Raw genomic sequence first — 6295 nt, forward strand, 5'->3', positions numbered from 1 at the left:
TGGGGCTGGAGGTGTGTATAATGAATTTTTTTTTTTTTGGTTAAAGTGTCTTTTTGAACTAATTTTGAAATTTGAGGGAGGCCCAGTGGATTTAAAGAGGAGTAATTTTGCAAACGAGGAACTAAAATCAATCCTTTTTTTTTTTTTTTTTAAATCCTGAGGGGGCCATTTAAGTAAAATTAGTGAGAATTTAAGGTAATTTTTAGATTTAATAGCACTACTAGTAGGAATTTCAAAAATTCAAGGGGGCCATGGCCCCCCTGACCCCTCCTAGCTCCATCATTGGTTTGATATTGATTATGGAGTTGCAGACATAATGTGTAGATATTATGTTATCCGGGTCCCTTTATTATTCGTGCTAGATTGAACATGTAGCAATCAAGATTTTGGGTTAGTTTTATGTCATTTGTTTCTCTTTCCTCAAATATTCTATTATTAAAAGAAATTGGTATGCATACGATGATCGAAAAAATTCAACAAAAATTATGTATTTATAACGAAATTATTCAAGATTAAATTTACAATTAAATTCTCTCTCTCTCTCTCTCTCTCTCTCTCTCTCTCTCTCTATATATATATATATATATATATTGATTGGTTAAGACTTAAGCCATCCTATAATTTTTAACATATCTTTCGTTCAATTAGCGTCAATCGTTTTCACCAAGTCTTGTCATTGTCCAAAGCTTCCGAAGACTTGGAAACTTGTAGTCTTAGAATTATGGACTATATAATTTTTATGATGCAAATTGCAGAATTGCAAACTGAACGTGCGGTCATTGAATCTGTTACAACAATGTTATTTGGTTCCCTTTATTAAACCAAGCCAAAATGAATATGTAGAAATCATGTAATCTTGGTCAATTTTATGTCATTTATTTATTTTTCCTCAAAATAAATGAGAGAGAGAGACTAATTTATTAGTTCATATCTCTACGCACAATGATCCTTTGCAATAATCAAGAAAAATCAATAAAAAGTTGTTTTTATACGTATTTATTCAAGTTTAAATTACAAAATGCATAACTTTAATATATTTTCAAATTAGACATTTAAATTTCATTTCCCCCCATTTTATTCTTTCAACTATAATCTAGTATCAATTTAGTCATTCTGTCAATTTTGTCCAATCTCACCATAAGTATTAAAATTTTCACTTTCTAAAATGAAGTTGTTTTAATGAATTTTATGAGGTAGATCGAACGGGAGAGCTAAATTGAAAATGAACGAAAATTAAAGGATTCAAATTAAAACAAAAAAAGGTGAAAATAAAAGCACTGAGTTGAGAACAATGCAAAATTTGAGTATAATGTGTAATTTAGCCTATATTTAATGAGTTTAATCAGTATATCAATTAGACAACATATAGAAAAGGATAAACCTAATTCAATTAAAATTTATTTAGAGAAAATCAAACCTAAGTTAATACAAACTATATACAGTATGTTTTGTGTATTGTTGCATTATCTTAAAAGAAAAACCGTGAATTATAATTTGTTCAAATTGACATAATTTTCACATTAGTTAAATCTCCAAAAAGTTGTCAGGCCCTATACTTTCTTAGAAGAGAGGAGAGTATCACTAATCTTAGCAGTAATGATGGTGTTGATGGATGTAATAAATCCTAAAACTACCATATCAGTGGTGGCCTTGGTGGGTTCCATTTCCTGTCTTCATACTTCTGCTTTTGGTTTCCTTAATGTTTAAGTATTATTAATCCCCCAAGTAAAAAAATAAAAAAATAAAATAATAGACCATTTAAGTTTTGTTGTTGTTGTTGTTGTTATAGTTAACTCAACTGGAAAATCTTTTATTGTAAAATTATAGATGTGGAATTCGAATCTATTTACACAAAAAATAGATTGATGTCTTAGCATGATGATGAGAACAATTACAATAGAGTCAACGATATAAGTTCAAATTCTATTCCATTTAAAAATAAATATAAAAACTCTAGGTTGCAATTACATATGGAAAATAGTTAATTTGATGTGGTTAACTAATTTTAAGGTAAATAAAATAAAATAAAATAAAAAGTCTGACTCGTTCAACCCACTGGGTTTGGCCCGGTTAATGTAGTTCGTTTAGTTTCCCATTTTCTACTTCTCTGTTCACGGTCTTTCTTGTTCCCTCTCAATTCCTGCCTCCAAATGGACAAAACTGAGAGAATGTTTCGGGCAAGTTCACGGATGAAGAAGAATAAGTTGAAGAACGAGAAGCAGAAGACGCAAAAGCATCAGCTAAAACCCAACTGTATGTAGCTGTTTCAATACTCTAAGAAGCATTCCTCTGCCACTGCAATCCCTGTTTTTCTTCAATTCCTTCGCATTTGTAGATGAAATGAACCCATATGGGACACATTGGGATTGAACTTTTTTTTCTTCTTCTTACTGTACATAGAGATTAAAATAGAGGAAGATTAAGAAAGGAAAACAAGGCAAAGATACATTACAAATTGAAATTAAAGCTTCATTTCATAGAGAAATTCTGGCTATCCCAATAGAAGTAAATCAAATACAAACACAGATTATCGTAGAAATAATTGATTGTGCTCTTCACATAACCAAGGACAAAGTAACAACTTCCTAAAATATATTCAAAATTATTCCGATTTGGTCAAATGTAGCAATGGAAACGTATAAGGTGCACAATAGAGGACTCAAAATTAGCTTTTGCTTATAAGGGGGTGAGTCAAGATGGAAGTTTCTGCTGGAAATAATTTCTAGAAATACAAAGCATAAATACTATATTCTCTCTCACGTTTTTACACTGTTATATATGATGACCATGCTTCAAATCATAGCTGTCTTCTTCACAAATTGTCTGTCTGAAGTTTTTGTGAGTCCATTTGAAGATGACAACTGAGATAAGCATGCTATTTTAACATTTTAGATTACTCCCTTTGTAACGACCCAAGGAAAAACGCTAGCCACATCTGCGCTATACCTTAAAAGGACTAGTCACAATTGAGGCTCCTTGTAGTTGTTAATAAAGCCCAGATCTACCCAGTAAATACCCGATGTGGAACTCATCACACACCCACACACATCACACAATCAATCAAATTGGGGTATCACACCCTTAGCTGATTTCATCTTAAACAACCATTCTATAGAGGCAAACAAACACATTTTTACGAATGACAACACCACATTCTTTTTACCCCTTAAATTCACACATCATGTCGTGATATGGTCATATGGTTTATGACCCAAACACAAGATAGTGTTGCATATCTCACCTGTAGTCAGCAAGGGTACGATCAGATAACAACTCAGCTGCACTTGTTCCCTCCTTTCTCTCTTTCCTCGTTAGTCTAACTGTGAAGAAGTATGATGTTGACACTATCATCATCCCCAATCTAATTGTCAAAAGACAAAATGGGGTATGAATTAGCCAAGCCTAAATGACAAAATGTATACCACCCAAAGGAGAATATACACAGTCCTAGTTAGAGCTCCAAGATATCACATACTATACTATTAGTCTAGAAATTACAAATAGACTTGCCAGGAAATACTTGAGCAATGTTTTGGATTTTGAATCACCCTTCTTGTAGTGCCTTTTCAGATCAATGGCACTTCTCAACTGAAATTGTGAACGCAGGAAAGAATTCAGAAATCAATAATAACCTGCCTAAGTTATAGAATCTAAAATTCTATCAAGAAAATAAACTATCAAAGTCAAATAAAAAGCAAGTGTCCTATTATCTTGATAAATCCATAACCAGTTTATTGCAAGCTTCACAATAACTTATCCCCACATAAAGAAGGAAGCTTCACATTAAGTTCTTATTTATGATTATTTAATTGTAATTATTTAGTACACAGGGAGCAATTTATTTTCCTGACACATCATAATAGGTCCCACTAATTAAATTCAGGTCCCATCATTCATGTGAGAGGAGAGAGTATTGTTCAAGGAGTATTGAATAACTTCTCATTATATATATATATATATATAATGACTTAAATTCCTTTTTCTTTTTTCTTTTATAGGAAAGAAAAAAAAATGACTTAAAATCTAAATGAGTTCCAGCATAATTCAAAAATAAATGAGAGATTGTTTAAGTAAGACTTGTTCAACTCAAGAGAAATACTGAGATTAATTAGGTCTAGTCCTATATCTGGAATATGTTATGATAATAGAATGCTCACTTTGGTCAAAGTAAGAGCACATGATAATTTTAAAGCACATCTTAAATTACGATGTGTTTTGATGGGTTCTTAATGTGAATTTCATGTAAACAAATAGAATCATGTGCATTCAGGTAAATAACAAAATTTTGAGTGAAACTAAGTTGCAAAATCAACTTTTTGAAATTGAAACTATAAACATCCCAAATAGTGCAACAAATCAAAGATTCCAGGACACTACCATCTTAATAACTTCAAGACCAGACCAAGTTTTATACTTTACTATGCCAATGCCATTTTACAAGAAAACTAACTGGCAATATATGACTAAAAGATATCATTGATATCCCTAGAATATCATCTTTGTATAGTGCAGGGTAAATCCCTCTCACCAAGGATGTTGCATACAAGTTACAGGAGGCATGAAAAAGATCAGCAACCCTGCCAGCATCATTGGTAGAAAACAACTACTAGTGCCATACTGTTGTTTAAGTGTATAACTATTATCAATTCTAGTTCAACTTGTGGAAAATTAACCAGCTTTCAGTTTCAAGTTGTTATTTTACCCATCTAGAGTCAAACTTTGCAGAAACTATTTTTTGGTAAGTAAAACTTTTACATTCCATACACAGGAATGAATTTTCGAATGCTAAACATGGACCCAGCCGAAGGCTAATGTCTACACATAATTATAGAACATATTAAATGCATTAATAGGAAGTACCCTACCTTCCACGTCATTTCTATCTTTCCAATTTGTGAATTATCTAAAGCCGAACAATCTCTTGAGTAGAAGAATAAGATCTAATTACACTTAAAGCTATAACATTAATTTACAAAGACACAGGCATTTCAATAATTTCCCTAGTTCCATAGCTGCATGACTGTGACCCAGGTTACATAACGGAACATTACCTAAAGCACATAAGGTTGAAAGTTAAAACACTAAGCAAATTCAAAACAATTAAAACAATTTTTTATTTTTTATTTTATCTATAAAAAAAAATTAAACAATTAAATGTTACCGAGAGAATAATTTGAGCAAAATTGAAAAGTAGTGCTGCAGAAACAAATTACATAGACAAAAAATAGAGTTCAGCACACCTTCAGTAAACACAAATCTTTCTCAATCTCAGGGGTGATGGTTTGTGGAGGCAAGTCAAACCTATGTACATTTTACCAACCAAAAAAAAAAATGTAATCATTGTTAGCAAATTTAACAACACTTCTAAATGAACAAATCTTGTAAGTTGATACCCCAAATAAAAACTAAATTCCTCCACCCATATGCCAAAAGAAATGAGAAGAGTTAGTGGTTAACTTGAAACCAAAAGCATCAAAGTTTAAGAAATTCAAAGCTTTCCTCTCTCTCTCTCTCTTTCTCAGCCAACCAACCAGACAGAAGAAAATATAATGAAAAGTTAAAATAGAAACTCTGATTGAAACACAGACATACCAAGCTTTTCCAGCAGTATTTTTGAGATGCTTTCTCTTAAATTTGTTTAAACTTTCTGGAGAGGAAAAAAGCCTATCAACAAGCTCTGAATTGGGTCTCCGAAGTGCACTGGTTTCACTCTGATTCTGAGATTCGCTCTCACACCCATTATGGGTTCCTGGTGAAAATTTTTGGTTCCCATGAAAGACCAGTCGCTTACTTACTCTCTGGCATTCTATCCCCCCCCCCCACACAAAAAGGGAAAAATAAAAATAAAACTCAAACAGCTCCTTTGTAAAAACTAAAAAATTAAACAGTGCACAGGGAATGAAACACGAGCAAAACCCCAATGANCTACTCTAATCCATGAACTAAACAACACAGCAGTATAATGGAATATAAAAGAGTAGGGAAGAGAGATGCAAACACAGAAAACACCAAGACGTGTTTTCGAAGAGGAAACCGAAGACCTCAGCGAAAAACCTCTCCGCCACCCTCCAAGCGAAAATCGATCCACTAGACAATCAGTTGGGATACATGAGTAAGCAAGAGACCCTCCAAGCCTAATCTTGTTGGGTTTTTGTATCTCATACAAAAATACACGCAGCGGAAGCAACAAAAACACGGATCTACTTCAATCATGAAAGATAAACATTAACCATGAATTCTAGAATCAAAGAATAGAAAGGTACCTTGATGCAGTAATTTCAAAACCTTGACTTGA

At 32.5% G+C, this 6295-nt stretch overlaps 1 non-coding gene across 1 annotated transcript; it reads right to left on the reverse strand.

The window, feature by feature from the left end:
* Positions 1-1911: 1911 nt before the first annotated feature.
* LOC112004932 (uncharacterized) lies at positions 1912-5836 on the reverse strand. The gene is made up of 5 exons (XR_010630435.1): positions 5593-5836; positions 5241-5301; positions 3511-3588; positions 3242-3361; positions 1912-2390 (listed from the first exon to the last, which is right to left on the reverse strand). It is a non-coding gene; the product is annotated as an uncharacterized LOC112004932 (transcript).
* Positions 5837-6295: the final 459 nt, after the last annotated feature.

The sequence above is a fragment of the Quercus suber genome, unplaced genomic scaffold, assembly GCF_002906115.3.
Source record: "Quercus suber isolate HL8 unplaced genomic scaffold, Cork oak 2.0 scaffold_155, whole genome shotgun sequence".
Classification (NCBI taxonomy): Eukaryota; Viridiplantae; Streptophyta; class Magnoliopsida; order Fagales; family Fagaceae; genus Quercus; species Quercus suber.